The 18,018-nt window shown below is 38.4% G+C and overlaps 1 protein-coding gene across 8 annotated transcripts in view; it reads left to right on the top strand.

The window, feature by feature from the left end:
- The first annotated feature begins 2,054 nt into the window (after positions 1 to 2,054).
- Positions 2,055 to 18,018, top strand: part of LOC137252435 (ras-related and estrogen-regulated growth inhibitor) — a 53,361-nt gene continuing 37,397 nt past the window's right edge. The window contains exon 1 of one of the 8 annotated variants that reach the window (XM_067788110.1): positions 2,055 to 2,216. The gene's annotated coding sequence lies outside the window, so the exon portion shown is untranslated. Of the gene's footprint in view, positions 2,341 to 18,018 lie in introns of all 8 variants that reach the window. The other 7 variants (XM_067788114.1, XM_067788113.1, XM_067788118.1 and 4 more) reach the window with 7 other exon arrangements.

Here is an 18,018-nt window from a genome sequence, read left to right as displayed (position 1 = left end):
TATGTAAGTTTGTTAACGCCACTAAATTCTTTGCTATAATTAAAGTCAACATTTTCCTAGCGAAATTCCGCGATTCGATTTTGAGAGCGCGAGTACATCTCTATCTTCCTAGCTAAGAATTTTAATGTTGAGTGAGTCTATTAACCCTTGAATAATGCAGCTGAGAGAAAAACTAATGTGCATATGTAAAATTCTTTTATTTATTGTAAATCATCTGACATGTTAAGTATCAAACCAGTTGCGTCGAAGCTTATATATTACATAGCTTGTGGCTTTACTAATAACAGTTCAGCGACCCACCAGTCCGAATCCCACTCCAATTCTCGATTCCACTGTTACTCCCACTGGAACGGACTCCCGAAGCGGACTCAGCGTCGATTCTGTCAAAGTGGAGCTTGTCTTGTACACTAAGCGGTACAAAATGCCACCGTTAGACCTACTAGAACTAAATAGTGTGATCCTTAACTTAGCCGATAAGGCCAAACTTTTAGGCATTTTTCTGAGAGCAAAATGCTTAACTGGGAGGATAACTCTCAACATATAGATGGATTTATATCACGAATATTCGACCTATGCTGCTGTAGTGGAAGTCGTATTGTGGCCAGCTTTGAGCAACACATTAAATTTAAGCTTATTGGGTAACATTCACAGATCTAGTAATATCAGCGTAAGTAGTGCGTTTAAGAAAGTCATCTAGTTGGAGTAAAAAAATCATAGGACACTTTAGCATACCAAACAGTTGCAGTTTTGGTGTATATTGGAACGATTTTCCGTCGCACCTTGTCAAATTCAATTTGAAGACAAATCGCTTTTGGTGTTACGCTATCATCAGTGTCGTTTTTCGAAAAAAAAATTTGACAGGGAATGACGGGAAATCTTTCCAGTAACCATCAAATATCCGTCCAGTTGGAAAATCAACAAATCAAAAGGAATAAATTTCAGTTTTCTTCCTCGAAACAGAGACCGCTGCGCCACCACAATATTTTCGGACAGCCACTTTATGCTTAACATTCCCAACAAGGACGATTGGATGGATTCGGATCAATGTTTCGCTGCTGACGAAAGTTTTTCCATATACAACTACGGTTCTAAGTTAAACGGTAGGGTTTGGAGAGGAGTATATTTAAATTAGCGAGACCTTCAATCCCCTTTCAGACTACGTAATCCTTGTATTGCCTTTCAGGCATAAGTTGCAGCTGCCATAAAAGCCACAGCTTGGATACTAATACACTCTGTCGGCCGGAAAATATATATATTTTTTAGCGACAGCCAAACGACTGTTAAATTCCTTGACTCTTAATCATTTAATTCTCAACTAAAACTAAACTGTCGCCGAGATCGTCAAGATATGGTCCAACAGAATCGTGTAAACTGGGGGGAACTGTATTGCACACAAAATTTCTAGGCAGGGTTCGACCAAACAGATTATTCCTGAAAAATAAAGCTTAGGTATGCCTTTAGTCATATGCAAGGTAATGTAAAAATAATACATCTGCCGTCAAGCCAACGAAAGGTTGCTACAAAAATTAGGAGTACCTAAATAAACCTGACCGAAATGGGATGTTAAGAGACTCCATCACTTTTGTACCCTTAGCACTGTATAGATTGTAGAATATGACATCATTGACTTGGTTTTATCCCTGCTTCGAAAGGGAAAGAGGAGGGTTAATGGCAACAGGCTGTGTCTCTGTGGCATCAAGCTTAGCTGATGTTTTAATTGTTGTCAAAGTATGAAGTCGAGCTGCCATCTATGAAATAAAGTGAAAAAGTGTTAGAATCAAGACCACTACCCCCTCATCTATCTGGAAGCGCAATTGCAAAATGCAAATATATATAAGTTTTCAAAGGTCATTACCAAAAATTTCTCGCCATTTCTGTAATGTGTTCAATGGCAACCCATTACGTTCACGTATGCGTTAATGAGAATATTACTAAAATTTCTCACTATGAAGCTCTCTGCATTGAGCTATTTATAAAATAGCATTTCAAAATACAACATGCATGAATATTCACACTAGTGATTTCGAAAAGATACAACAAAATATTTTTTTTTTTTTAAATATGTGGAAACATTCGTGCGAACTGCAGCTATACGATCAGACAGACGGACGATAAACAACATGCTTAAGAGTTAGTGAACGAGACATGAACGAGATGTTCCTTTTAGTATTGAAGAGTGGGTCATAAGTAGAACACGGTGAAAAGCGTCGGTCAAGGTGAACGAAAAAAGTGTAAAAAAATATAAAAATCAAATAAAAACAGATAAAGTGAAAAACCAGAGAAAGTAAAAAAGCAAAATATAAAAAAAAGTTGCCGAAAATCAATTTTGCATTTAAAGAAGTGCGTTGTGTTACGGAAAATAACAAAATCAATTAAGAATATATGAACAAAGATCGCAACTAGAAATTATTATTCCAAAAAATTTTATTAATTAAAAAAAGAAGATGCCAATAATTTGTATACATATTTATGTTGTTACGTTGAGCTCTTTTAGTGCACATACCCATGTATAAATATATATATATATACATATATACAACATATGTCTTTGTAAAAGTAACTGAATGCAACAAATTTATTTTCAGTTTTCACTAAAAGCATACGGCGCACAGTGGAGTCGTTTGAAGTTCATTCAAAAACCGTATATAAAGGCATCAAATGAGGCATATCTTACAACTTTAAACGAAAATTTTTTTTATTTTTGTTTATATGGACGTATGTATTAGAGGTTTACGCCGATCACTTCATCGGCGGCGGCGGCGTAGGCCGCCGCCGCGCCGGTGTACGCCAGTGTTCTTACTTTAAAAAGCTTGATCTTTCTATTTAAAAAAGGAATATTTAGGAAAGGCTTTGTTTGTATGTATTTAAGGAAATCAGCGTTTTGGCCATTTCGGAAATGTCCGGGGTTTTTGCCTCAAAATTTTGCAGATCGTTCAAAAATGTTCAGGAGTAGCTCCTTGCGGAGGGATTGTCCCTCATTCTCTTACTCCAGAGAGGCTTCGAACCTAACGCCGGTCTTTGGTATTGGTACTGCTGCGTCTGCTGAAAAGAAATAGAGATACATAAAATGGTCACACTTTTGTCCGTATATCTCGTGCAAAGCGTAGTTTCACCTGTGGGTAACTTTTAATAATCGTCGCAAACACAATTTCTTTAAACCATTTGCTATTAATAGTCTATTAATACTCATGACTCTCGTGGCACAGGGCGCCTTTTTTCGGCTGTTTTTAAGAGCTACAATTTCCGATATGCGAACAGTAGCAATCCTGACCACCAGTCGCTACTATGTCTCCTGACGCTCACACCATATGCCAGCACAGAAGCTATAGGAGTGCGACTTCGAACTCATACCTTCGTTGACGTCACTTTCCTAGCAGCTCTAGGTGTAGCTCCGAAAACTTTCTAACGGATGTTTTACGCGCTATGCTGCCAGCGAAATACCTTGAAATGTTAGGAGCGACTATTCGGCCAAAGATGCCGCCCTCGAAATCATAAGCAGTCTAAGTGGATGTCATTGCATCATGGGTGAAAATCGTATAATCCTCTACGCATCTACATAATTAAAATTTTACAAGGACCCTGGATAAAGTTTTTAAAATGTAGACCAAAGTTTAAAGATGTTTGTGTTCACAACATAGATTTCAATAGTCTTCGTTAAATCAAAACGATATTTTAGAATGACAGCCGACCGATTTTAAGATGAAAGCTGTTAACTGCTGTTTTCAGGCCTTATGATATAAGAGCTCATTATGGATGACCGCGTAGCTTCAGTTTTCAGACTAGTTCGACTGTCCACTACGTTAGGGTAGTAGAACACACAGTCATTAGTTCGACTGTCTTGGGAATGTGCTACTTATTCACATTTGTAAAAGGAGCCGTAACGTGTAGGTGATATTTAAACTTGGTTGATAGGCTATAATCTATGAGATTCAATCCAGGGGACTAGTTTTGCATAGGGCCGCCAACTTTAGGAAATGTCAAACCGGGATACTTGGGTGTTGAAGGATTAAGTGTGAAAATCAAAATTAACATTTCAGACGCTATTGTATAGTTTCGCAAATAAGCAACAGATGTTTGAATGAAAGCCCATGGATTTTTCAAACTCTTCTCATACGTACCTATATCCCCAACTTAAGTATGAGTTCAGGACCATTTCAGGAGCTTTTATGCCCATAAAACCTACTAAAGGATTTTGCATCACTGATTTCGCTTATTCTTTCAGCCAATCGCAATATAAAATTTCTAAAAAAAATCGGCACCTTTTTCGGGTATTTTGCTTTTTTAACAACTAAAGGACAATTTGAAAACATGTTCACCTTGGGTCATTTTATTTGAATTCATTGCTAATTATTAATTTTTTGAAAAAGAATATGCAAAGTGACCATATAAATCTATTATATAACTTTTCTTTTAGTGTCTTGTTTTAATAACTTTGTGAATCGGGTGATGCAGTCCGTGTTAAGCTGACATCGAAAGCCAATTTGTTTAAATAACATTTGAACAGTTAGAAAGAGTTAAATTTCGCAATTAGTTCCTTATAACTGGCAGTGATGCGCATCCGTTAACACCACTTTCCACCATATCCGACAAATTTTCGACATGAACAATAAATGGCCTAAACAGTCTTAAACGAGTAGAAAATATATTAACGCGCCGGACGCCGCCGCCGCCGCGGCGCCGATATTTTTGACATTCGGCGGCGGCGTGCGAAAAACGACAAAATCGGCGGCGTATATCTCTAGTATGTATGTATATTTGAAGGATCTGGAAAAAGGCCCACCCGATTTGAATGAAGCGTGTTACAGTCTAAGACGGTTTTTCCAAATTTGGCCACTAATAATAGTTGCTTTTTTTCGAAAGCGAGCTTGAAAAAAACACTGCAACTAGCTAAACACTTTCATCTTCGGGGAGCCATACATGTGGTGGCAGGAAATCAGCTAATTGGTACTTTTTTAGCTGCTTTGACATTGCTACTTCTGGCTCAATCTGTTTTTGATACTTAACCAGGGAATTGATTACAAAAATAAAATACATGGAATGTGTATGTTTGTTTGTTTGCATGTCACCCTGCCGCCACACTGTTATTTTGTTATTTTCTTTTATCTGCAGTCTTGTATGTACTTTTCAATCGCTCGTTTACAATAGTCCCCTTATTTTTAGTTGACAGTTCCTCTAGAGATTTCAGCTCGAACCGGTTAGCGAACTCAACAAGCTTACTTTGTGTTGTTACTTTGTATGCAATTCCTTAACCTACCCAACTAATTATATTCACAATGTTGCCACCTATTGGATATTTATTTTTCATTAATGAGGTAGGCCAATATGGGTATCAATTAAAAGGTATTTAACGTCGTATTTCAATAAAAGTATTTCTAAGTGAGGCTGCCTCCAGAGGTTGCCACCTAACCATATGAAATTTATTCATTTATATATCTGTCACTTCGTCGAAAGCGGACTGACCTACATATTTGCATGAATTTTTTCCACACGATACATTCTTAGCTTTTTATTAAGGGCTTGCTTGTGAGGATATGTTTATAATGTTAATATCTATTTATTGGAGGGTGGGCCGTGTGTAGAAGTCCACGAAAGTGGGGAAAGTTTCTGACCGCCATTCACCTGGGAATGGCCAGAGCGATTTTTTGCATGCGGTTCAAGCAGCTCACTACTGCCGGTCGCTTGCGGCCAAGTATCCTCTGGGTAGCCGCTAAACACCCGTTTAGCGGTGAGCTAATGTGAGAAGGCGACAACCTGGCTAGGCCACTCTGACATAATCGGTTTAAGGGCTAGCCGGGGGAGATCTCATCGGCAGCGTCTGTACACCTCTAGGTGCGGCTGCAAGCGGGCGTCTGTCTTGGAGCAAGCGGCTCGCTATATAAACGTGCCAAGTAATATTTTCACCCCCGCTGAGCGGGTTGTACGCTGGACTTGGGACCCGCCACGTAAAACCATACTCCAATGAAATATAACAACAAGCCTCGGATAAATACACTCTCTATTGATGACGACCATGGCAAACGTTTGAAGGACAATGAATTGAGGGCATGCACCTGGAACGTCCGCTCCCTGAATGGGATTGGTGCAGATGCCCGGCTGGTTGATGTCCTCGTCAAAGCAAAATCTGACATCACCGCCATCCAAGAAATGCGTTGGACGAAGCAAGGAAGAAAAAAGATCAAAAATTGTGACATATATTGGAGTGGCCATGCGAATAAGCGAAGTTTCGGCGTCGGATTCGTGGTGGCAGAGAGACTTTGTCGCCAAGTGCTGGCGTTCACGCCTGTAGACGAGGGTCTCGCCGCTATCCGAATAAAAGCAAAATTTTTTAATATATCATCCATCTGCGCACATGCGCCGACAGAGGAGAAAGACGATGAGGTGAAAGACACTTTTTATGAACAATTAGAACGCACATACGAGCACTGCCCCCGTCATGATATAAAAGTCGTGCTTGGCGACTTTAACGCCAGGGTGGGCAAAGAAGGTGTTTTTGGCCCTACAGTCGGAAAGTTCAGCCTACACAATGAAACTTCTCCTAACGGACTGAGGCTGATTGACTTTGCCGGTGCTCGAAACATGGTCATATCAAGCACGAGGTTCATCCATAAAAAGATACATCAAGCTACATGGCTGTCTCCTGATCGAAATACTCGCAATCAGATCGATCACGTTGTGATAGACGGACTGCATGCCTCCAGTGTTTTAGATGTGCGCACGATCCGAGGACCTAACATCGATTCGGACCATTATCTCGTTGCAGCCAAAATACGCACCCGCCTCAACGCGGCTAAAAACAAGGAACAAAAAACACAAGGAAAGCTAGACGTCGAAAAGCTTCAATCACAACAGACTGCCAATGATTTCGCAACTCGACTCTCACACCTGCTCTCTGAGGGCATAACTCATCCTGAAGGAATACAGGAGTAGTGGGAGCATATCTCCAAAGCACTTCGTACCGCCGCCGAGAAAAAATTGGTTACCGGCGGCCACGAAAAAACAACTGGTATGATGAAGAATGCCGCGTTGCAACCGAAAGAAAAGACGCTGCCTACAGGGCTACGTTAAAAGCGAGCGCGACAAGAGGAGTGTGTGAACGCTATCGTGAGTTGAAAAGGGAAGCGAGACGCCTTTCAGGAAGAAAAAAGCAGAAGCAGAAAGGCGTGAGTGCGAGGAGCTTGAGCTGCTAGCCACCAGGAATAACGCCCGAAAATTTTACCAAAAAATACGGCGACGGACGGAAAGTTTTAAGACCGGGGCAAACTCCTGTAGGAATGAAAACGGCGACCTTGTAACTGATGTCCAGATATTGCTTAGATTATGGAGGGAACACTTCTCTGCTCTCCTAAATGGAGGCAGCAACTCACCGCGCAGAGATGAAGAACCCGATCCCGCAATCGATGATGATGGAATATATGTCCCCCCGCCCGATTATGACGAAGTTAGAATAGCAATAACCAGATTGAAAAACAACAAGGCCGTGGGCGCTGATGGATTGCCTGCGGAGCTATTCAAGTTCGGTGGCGAGGAGTTGGTAAGGCGCATGCAGCAGCTTCTTAGCAAAATATGGGCGGACGAAAGCATGCCCGACGGTTGGAATCTAAGTGTTCTTTGCCCAGTCCACAAGAAGGGGGATACTGCAAAATGCACCAACTATCGTGGAATCAGCCTTCTTAATATCGCATATAAGGTCCTTTCAAGTGTATTGTGCGAAAGATTGAAGCCCACCGTGAACCGGCTGATTGGACCTTATCAGTGCGGCTTCAGACTTGGTAAATCTACCATCGACCAGATTTTCACAATGCGCCAAATCTTGGAAAAAACCTGTGAAAAGAGAATCGACACACATCACCTCTTCGTCGACTTTAAAGCCGCCTTCGACAGCACGAAAAGGAGCTGCCTATATGCCGCTATGTCTGAATTTGGTTTCCCCGCAAAACTTATACGGCTGTGCAAAATGACGTTGAGCAACACCATCAGCTCAGTCAGAATTGGGAAGGACCTCTCCGAGCCGTTCGAAACTAAACGAGGTTTCAGACAGGGTGACCCCCTATCGTGCGATTTCTTTAATTTGATGCTGGAGAAAATTATACTAGCTGCAGAACTTAACCGCACTGGAACAATATTCTATAAAAGCGTGCAATTACTGGCATATGCTGATGACATTGATATCATCGGCCTAAACACCCGCGCTGTTAGTTCTGCTTACTCCAAGCTGGAAAAAGAAGCGGTAAAGATGGGTTTGATGGTGAATGAGGACAAAACGAAGTACCTGCTGTCATCGAGCAAAGAGTCAGCGCATATGCGCCTTGGCAACCACGCTACTGTTGGCAGCCATAATTTCGAAATAGTAAAAGACTTCGTTTATTTGGGAACCAGCATCAATACTAGCAACAACATCAGCACTGAAATCCAGCGAAGAATCAATATTGCCAATAAATTCTACTTTGGACTAGGTAGGCAATTGAAAAGTAAAGTCCTCTCTCGGCGAACGAAAATCATACTCTACAAGTCACTTATCGTACCCGTCCTGCTATATGGGGCAGAAGCATGGACCATGACAACAGCAGATGAAGCGGCTTTGGGAGTGTTCGAGAGAAAAGTTCTTCGAAAGATTTATGGACCTCTACGCGTTGACGATGGCGAGTACCGAAGAAGATTTAATGATGAGCTGTACGAGCTATACGCAGACATCAACATAGTCCAGCGAATTAAAACGCAGCGGCTGCGCTGGCTAGACCATGTTATGCGAATGAAAGATGATGCTCCGGCCAAGAAAGTGTTTCTATCGGAACCCGCCTATGGAAGCAGAGGTAGAGGGCGGCCCCCACTCCGTTGGAAGGACCAGGTGGAAAACGATTTAAACTCCCTTGGTGTGACCAATTGGCGCCGGTTGGCGGAGCGAAGGAGCGACTGGCGCGCCTTGTTGGACGGCCATAACCGTTTAGACGGTTAAGCGCCAATTAAGTAAGTAAGTAAGTAAGTAAGGAAGATTAAGTTCGGGTGTAATCGAACATTACATACTAAGTTGAGAGCTATGGCGACAACATAAGGGAAAATAACCATGTAGGAAAATGAACCGAGGGTAACCCTGGAATGAGTTTGTATGACATATGTATCAAACGAAAGGCATTAAAGAGTATTTTATGAGGGAGTGGGCCATAGTTCTATAGGTGGACGCCATTTAGGGATATCGCCTTAAAGGTGGATCAGATTTGACTCTAGAATTTGTTTGTACGAAATGGGTATCAAATGAAAGGTGTGAATGAATGTTTTAAAATGGAGTGATCCTTAGTTCCATAGGTGGACGCCGTTTTGAGATGTCGCCACAAAGGTGGGCCAGGGGTGACTCTACAATGCGTTTGTACAATATGGGTATCAAATGAAAGGTGTTAGTGAGTCGTTTTAAAAGGGAGTGGGCCTTTTTCTATATATGGTCGCCTTTTCAAAATATCGCCATAATGGTGGACCAGGTGTGACTCTAGAATATGTTTGTACAATATGGGTATCAAACGAAAGGTGTTAATGAGTATTTTAAAAGGGCGTGGGGCTTAGTTCTATAGGTGGACGCCTTTTCGATATATCGCCATAAAGGTGGACCAGGCTGACTCTAGAATGTGTTTGTACGATATGGGTATCAAATTAAAGGTATTAATGAGGGTTTTAAAAGGGAGTGGTGCTAGTTGTGTATGTGAAGGCGTTTTCCAGATATCGAACAAAATGTGGACCAGGGTGACCCAGAACATCATTTGTTGGATACCGCTAATTTATTTATATATGTAATACCACGAACAGTATTCCTGCCAAGATTTTAAGGGTTTTTTATTTCGCAGAACTTTTTCATTTGCTTCTACTTAATATGGTAGGTGTCACACCCATTGTACAAAGTTTTTTTCTAAAGTTATATTTTGTGTCAATAAACCAATCCAATTACCATGTTTCATCCCTTCTTTCGTATTTGGTATAGAATTATGGTATTTTTTTCATTTTTTGTAATCTTCGATATTGAAAAAGTATGCGTACTCATAGTCGGATTTCGGCCATTTTTTATACCAATTCAAAGTGAGTTCGGATAAGTACGTGAACTGAGCTTAGTAAAGATATATCGATTTTTGCTCAAGTTATCATGTTAACGGCCGAGCGGAAGGACAGACGGTCGACTGTGTATAAAAACTGGGCGTGGCTTCAACCGATTTCTTCCTTTTTCACAGAAATAAGTTATCGTCCTAGAGTCTAAGCCCCTACCAAATTTCATAAGGATTGGTAAATTTTTGTTGGACTTATGGCATTAAAAGTATTCTAGACAAATTAAATGACAAAGGGCGGAGCCACGCCCATTTTGAAATTTTCTTTTATTTTTGTATTTTTTGCACCATATCATTACTGGAGTTGAATGTTGACATAATTTACTTATATACTGTAAAGATATTAAATTTTTTGTTAAAATTTTACTTTAAAAAAAATTTTTTTAAGTTCTCCGATTTGCTAATTTTCATTAAGCATACATATAGTAATAGGAGTAACGTTCCTGCCAAATTTCATCTATATCTTCAACGACTGCCAAATTACAGCTTGTAAAGTTTTAAATTACCTTCTTTTAAAAGTGGGCGGTGCCACACCCATTGTCCAAAATTTTACCAATTTTCTATTCTGCGTCATAAGTTCAACTCGCCTACCAAGTTTCATCGCTTTATCCGTCTTTGGTAATGAATTATAGCACTTTTTCCGTTTTTCGAAATTTTCAATATCGAAAAAGTGGGCGTGATTATAGTCCGATATCGTTCGTTTTAAATAGCGATCTGAGATGAGTGCCCAGGAACCTGACGGATGGACGGACTTGGTTCAATCAAATTTTTATTCCATCCTAATGATTTTGATATATGAAAGTCTATATCTATTTCGATTCCCTTATGCTTATGCCTGTACAACCAAACGTTATCCAATCAAAGTTTATATACTCTGTGAGCTCTGCTCAACTGAGTATAAAAAGAGAAGCTCGGTCTGAAATCTCGGTAGGTTATCTTATCTTTATTGCATTTATTTTTTAGTTATATCCGCTACTATCTCAAAGATAACTCAGCTAATAGATGGGTGTTGCTACTTAGGATGTTCAAGCAAGGTTGCCACCTACTAAAAATCAAAATCAAAATTTTAAATTTTTTCCCGCCATGTACATACATCAGCAACACTTTACAATCTAAGCTCTCTTATAGGAATATTTTTATAATGTTGTCATTTTATATACATATATAGGCTCATATTATGACTACTGTGAATAAGGCTAGAGGTGTTCTATCATTCGTGAAGCGATGGTCTGAAGAATTTAGTGACCCGTATGCAGCCAAAGCCCTTTTTACCACATTAGTTAGACCGATACTAGAATACGCATCAATAGTCTGGAATCCGCGATATCAAGTTCGTGCGAATAGGCTTGAATCAATACAGAAGCAATTTTTACTTTTCTCTTTAAGGAATTTTCATTGGGACTCTGCGTATAATCGTCCACCTTATACTAGTCGATAAAAGCTTATCAATCTTCCAACTCTCGCAAGTCGTAGAGAAATGCTAGGCGTATTATTTATGGCTAAGCTACTTGAACGAAGTAAACTTCTATGTTGAAGCGGTGCAGAAATAATTTCGAATTAAATGAACCTTTTCCGTGTTTGTGTCATGATTTTAACTCTCATTCGAATTCACTTGATCTAACGGATTCACTTTTTACTATAAAGAAAACTGTCCTATCCTATCTTAACTCGTAACAAAATCAAAAAAAATAAAATTAAAATAAAAAAATCTTTATGTGCTAAAAGCGTTACTTATTTAACAATTTACTATATGTATAATTTCCAAGTCTTTTGTACAATACTCAGCTGATGATTTTTATTCTGTAGCTGAGCAGTTTTAGATCTCGACGCTTAACAAACCTCCGCCTATCAGCAACTCCGCAAAAACAAAATCCGTGCGTCATGCGGATGCGCCCCTCGTGTCAGTAGGGAGGGCTTTGGAGGGTATTAATCCGTTGGGTTTATAATTATTACAAAACTCGTATATGAAAAATAACATTTAAAGCATTATACTGATTATTAAAATATTAATAAAAGTAACGATTACCACGGTAGGTTTAGTAAAACTATTTTAGTACGTATAACCTCTGACATCACATTTTTCCCGACAAGTTAGATAGATATAAAGGGGTGCTTCTTTGACTGGATACATACTTGAGAAGCCTTTCTTTCAGGAGAGTGAGCGAGTGGCCCACCTGTTCTAAATATCTTATTAATGATGCGGATTAGTTGAAATTTAGTAAAAAAATAAGCTTTTTGCTTGGTTTACATCTTGGGTTACATTTCTTCCAATGAAGTGGTCACGGCTGTCTTACCCGGATTACATAGTAATGTCCCAATAAGAGTACCTTTTTTGCAGTAGCTTCATCTATCATTCACATAACATTGCCTTGCCTCTGTGGTTTGATTTGCTGGACTATATTGATGTCCAAATAAAGCATATACAACTCGTCATTGAATCTTATTTTCCAGATCTTTCGTCATTTTTTCTGGACGGACAGTTGTTCTTCCTATAATCTAAGAACTCTGGACATCTGTTTTAAGATCGCCTTTTTAATTTTTACAGCAGTTTGCACGGGTTTATAACCTTCCATCTGTTGCCTAATTTTTTTGGTAAAATGTGCGGGAAAAGTTTTTGTTGAAAGGCGCATATTTTTGTTTTTCAACTTATGGTAGCATTAACCACTCACTCTTCTTGTGTCGTTCGATCTCAACGTTGCTTTATAGAATACGTCCTTTCTTTCGGTTCATCGTACTAGTTATTTTTCTGTGGTAGTCGATAAACCATTTTTTATTCAGAGCGGTACGAAGTGCTTGAGAGATATGTTTGCGCTGCTCCCACCTTCCGTTGGACAGATTTGTGCTCTCAGAGAGTAGGTGTGAGAGTAGATTTTGCTACGCTTTCAGCCTTACAACATCTAGCTTTCCTTGTGGGAAGAAACTTGCGCGCATTTTAGCACAATGAGATAGTGATCCGAGTGGTTATTAGGTACTCGGGTCTTGCATATATCAAAAACACTGGAAACATGCTGTCCGTCTATGTTAACATGGTCGATCTGATTGCCTTTATTTCGATCAAGGGCCCTCAAGTATCGTGATGTATGTATATTTTTATGATTTAACTTAGTACCGCATATGACCATGTTTCGGGCAATGATGAAGTCGATCAGCCACACATTAGTGAGGGTCTCGTTTTGGAGGCTGAGCTTAACCAGTGTAGCACCAAAAACATCTTCGTTGCGTTCCAGACGCCCGAGGAATGCATATGTTACTTCATCTAACGTCTCCTCCGTCGACACGTTATGTTGAAAAATGTCGTATATATGCGAATGGCGGGTAAAAGAGAATACGAGGCGACAGATACCATAAATCCGACACCGCAACTGCTCTTTTTCATTTCCACTCCAGTAAAAGTGTCATTCTTATTTTACCCCTTTGTTGTCATATTTTGTCCATCGCATCTCTGGGACGGTGATGATGTCAATGTTTCCTTTCACGAGTACATCAACCAGCCGCGTATCAACACTCAACACCCAGGGAACGAATATTCCAGATGATTACTCTAATATTATAGGCCTTTAAATGTTTGCATGGTTCGTCATCAAAAGAGGGTTGTATTGTTATCCGACGTTTACGAGGCGATTACATCCTAAGTGAAGTACCATTAACCAAGAAGACTCTCTTTTTATTAAACTTTAAAAATTGACCAACGATGACAGATCGATCACTGTGCGTTCTGTGGAAAAATATTGTTGTTACTATTTTGAAAACTTGCTGTTGTATAGCGGATGTTTTCCAATTTAACAGATACAACCAAGGGCATCACGTTCTCACTTGTTTTTTCTCCATTTCTTTATTAATATATTTGTGTTTATTTTTTGGATGTTCAAGGTTTGAATTTTTGGTTTTTATAAATATCGTTTTATTTAGATTTACTGTACACGGCCTCTTCGTTGTCTAGAAATAGAAATTTCAGAGAAATTCTGCATTACTGCCCACTGTGGATCGCTTTTGTAATACATAATCAACAAAATTTACACAAGCATCGAATGGGCGAATTAATACCACACCACCAAAACACCTTGCCAGACGATCATCCATAATTCACATACATACAAAAATGCACCTGTTTTTAATCAATACACATACAATGTAGTCATAGAACTTCATATGTAGAGAAAAAATATGCACAAAGAGTGTGAAGCTTAAAGAAAATAAGACCGTCATAAACAATTCGGCATAAACTGAACAACAAACTACAAAAAATTTAGTAAATAAAAGCACAAACGGTGCCAATATGGGCCAACATTTTTTCATTATTATTTTTTAATTAAAAAATGTGAAGCCACCAGTCAAAGAAACGAAAATGATTTCAGCTAAAACGAAATATTAATACCGGACAACACCGCGTATGAGTGACTTTTTTTGCTCATCATTTTTGCTTCATTTATCATAGCAGGTGTATATGAAAGTCTGTGTGTAGGTGGTCGCCGTAATAGTCATAGTGCCTGTTTTTGTGTCAAATTAATATTTTGTATGCGTCAATATAAAACACGTAAAATATTCTAAACAAAACATTTAAGATATTCTAAAAAAAAAATAAAAACAAGTAAAGGTGTCTAAGTTCGGGTGTAACCGAACATTATATACTCAGCGTGAGCTTCAATTGTACATTTCATTTCAGATAAATTACTTTTCTACATAACACGTGGCACCGCCCGTTTAAAAAAAAATGTCTCCCCATTTCCCCTTACAATAAAACTTGATAAGTGAAATATCATTAATTCAAAACTATTTTTTGCTAAATTATAGCTTATTATTCTAGTCTACGACCCTTTTAAACTTGTTTTATATCTAAGTTGCCGCGGTCTTAAACCGATCCCGTCCATTTTTACTAGTAATCTGGGATAAGGAAAATATGTGTACACAATTTTATTACGATATATTAATATTTCTGCGAGTGGCTCCCGAAACATAGGAAATTGCTTAGTCATAAAAGGGGCGGTTCCACGCCCATTTTTTTAAATTTCAAGTTTTTCCATTTTATTGTTATAAATCCACTTGAGAAATGAAATACCATTGATATAAAGCTCTTTTTTGCAAAGATATAGCTTATTCTATTCGTCCACAAGTGGCCGGTGCCACACCCATTTTAATAAATGTTTTCAAATTTTTATCCAGAGTCTCAATATCAGTCCACACGTCAAACTTCAACATTCTAGGTGTATTATTTACTAAATAATCAGGTTTTTTGTGTTTTTCAAAATGTTATATATATAAAAAGTGGGCGTGGTTATCATCCGATTTCGCTCATTTTCAATACCAATCTATTCTGGGTCCAGAAAAACTTTTTTTCGATACTGATGATTTCGATATATGGAAGTTTATATCTATCTCAATTCCTTTATACCTGTGCAATCAACCGTTATCCAATCAAAGTTAATATACCCTGTGTGCAAAGCACTCTGAGTATAAAAAGAGCAGTGCGTATGTAGAAACGTGTAGAAACATATTGACGCCCAACCAAAAAAATAAAAAATAAAACAAGTAAGGAAGGCCAAGTCCGGGTGTAACCGAATATTACATACTCAGCTGGGAGCTTTGGATACAAAATAAGGGAAAATCACCATGTAGGAAAATGAACCCAGGGTAACCCTGGAATGTGTTTGTATGACATTGGTATCAAATGGAAGGTATTAAAGAGAATTTTAAAAGGGAGTGGGCCATAGTTCTATAGGTGGAAGGCATTTGGGGATATAGACATAAAGGTGGAACAGGGAGACTCTAGAATATGCTTTTATGATATGGGAATCAAATGAAAGGCGTTAATGAGTATTTTAAAAGATAGTGAGCTGTAGTTCTATAGGTCGACAACTTTTCGAGATATCGCCATAAAGGTGGATCAGGGGTGACTCTAGAATTTGTTTGTACGATATGGGTATCAAATGAAAGGTGTTAATGAGGGTTTTAAAAGGGAGTGAACCTTAGTTGTACATCTGAAGACGTTTTCGAGTATCGACCAAAATGTGGACCAGGGTGACCCAGAACATCATCTGTCGGGTAACGCTAATTTATTTATATATGTAATACCACGAACAGTATTCCTGCAAAGATTCCAAAGGGGTTTAATTTGCCCTGCAGAACTTTTTCATTTTATTCTACTTAATATGGGAGGTGTCACACCCATTTTACAAAATTTTTTCTGAAGTTATATTTTGCGTCAATAAACCAATCCAATTACCATGTTTCATCCCTTTTTTCATATTTGATATAGAATTATGGCTTTTTTTCATTTTTCGTAATTTTCGATATCGAAAAATTGGGCGTGGTCATAGTCGGATTTCGGCAATTTTTATGCCAAAATAAAGTGAGTTCCGATATGTACGTGAACTAAGTTTAGTAAAGATATATCGATTTTTGCTCAAGTTATCGTGTTAAGGGCCGAGCGGAAGGACAGGCGGTCGACTGTGTATAAAAACTGGGCGTGGCTTCAACCGATTTCGCCCATTTTCACGTAAAACAATTATTGTCATAGAATCTATGTCCCTACCAAATTTCACAAAGATTGGAAAATTTTTGTTCGACTTATGGCATTAAAAGTATTCTAGACGAATTAAATGAAAAAGGGCGAAGCCACGACCATTTTGAAATTTTCTTTTATTTTTGTATTTTGTTGCACCATATCCTTACTAGAGTTGAATGTTGACATAATTTACTTATATGCTGTAGAAATATTAAATTTTTTGCATAAAATTTGATTAAAATTTTTTTTTTTAAGTGGGCGTGTTCGCCATCCGATTTTGCTAATTTTTATTTAGCACACAAATAGTAACATGAGTAACGTTTCTGCCAAATTTCATCATGATATCTTCAACGACTGCCAAATTACAGCTTGCAAATCCTTTAAATTACCTTATTTTAAAAGTGGGGGTGGGGGGGCGGTGCCACGCCCATTGTCCAAAATTTTACTAATTTTCTATTCTGCGTCATAAGGTCAACCCACCTACTAAGTTTCATCGCTTTATCCGTCTTTGGTAATGAATTATTGCACTTTTTTTGTTTCTCGAAATTTTCGATATCGAAAAAGTGGGCGTGGTTGCAGTCCGATTTCGTTCATTTTAAATAGCGATCTGAAATGAGTGCCCAGGAATCCACATACCAAATTTCATCAAGATACCTCAAAATTGACTCAAGTTATCGTATTTACGGACGAACGGACGGACGGACATGGCTAAATGAATTTATTTTTTCGCCCAGATCATTTTGATATATACAAGTCTATATCTATCTCGATTAGTTTATGCCGTTACGGATTGCCGTTATGCGAACAAAGTTAATATACTCTGTGAGCTCTGCTAAGCTGAGTATAAAAATCACATTTTGACATTGAAATTCCGCCAAAGACGCAAAAGGTTTTAAAAATATTTGCAGACAAAAATTTTTGCTCTTCCATGTTTATATTTAAAATGTGGATATTTTTTGTGGCAGTTTCCAAAAAAAAACCCTCAAGTTTTAAAATTATGCATAGGATTGTTATACTTAGCGCACAGTGGTCCATTTATCATAGCGACAGGAATGACATTAAATTTTAAATTTTGAAAAAAAATGCGAACTATTTATTTACTATATACTTATATAATAACCACTCCTAAGCACATATAAACAGCTGTTTAGCACGACATTCTCCAAAACTTTTGCACAGCCTTTTTATTTCGTCGAAAAAACTTTCTTCTTCGTTTGTTTTTTTTTTTTTTTGTGTTTACATCAACGTATGTATTATATATAGAATATGTGTTAGTGATTCGAGTACCTCGCCCCTCGGTCGACACCAATTGATGATTGCTTACGCATTAAGTGAAGCAATAAATAATCAAAAGCAATACAAATTCCAATACAGAAATTTTTAAGAAAACAAATATGTGCCAAATGAATGAACAAATATTTCTTTAACAGAAAA

This window comes from Eurosta solidaginis, chromosome 5 (assembly GCF_040869045.1).
Source record: "Eurosta solidaginis isolate ZX-2024a chromosome 5, ASM4086904v1, whole genome shotgun sequence".
In the NCBI taxonomy this organism is placed as follows: Eukaryota; Metazoa; Arthropoda; class Insecta; order Diptera; family Tephritidae; genus Eurosta; species Eurosta solidaginis.
The sequence above is the reverse complement of the archived record's forward strand: the minus strand, read 5'-3'. Positions and strand labels throughout refer to the sequence as shown.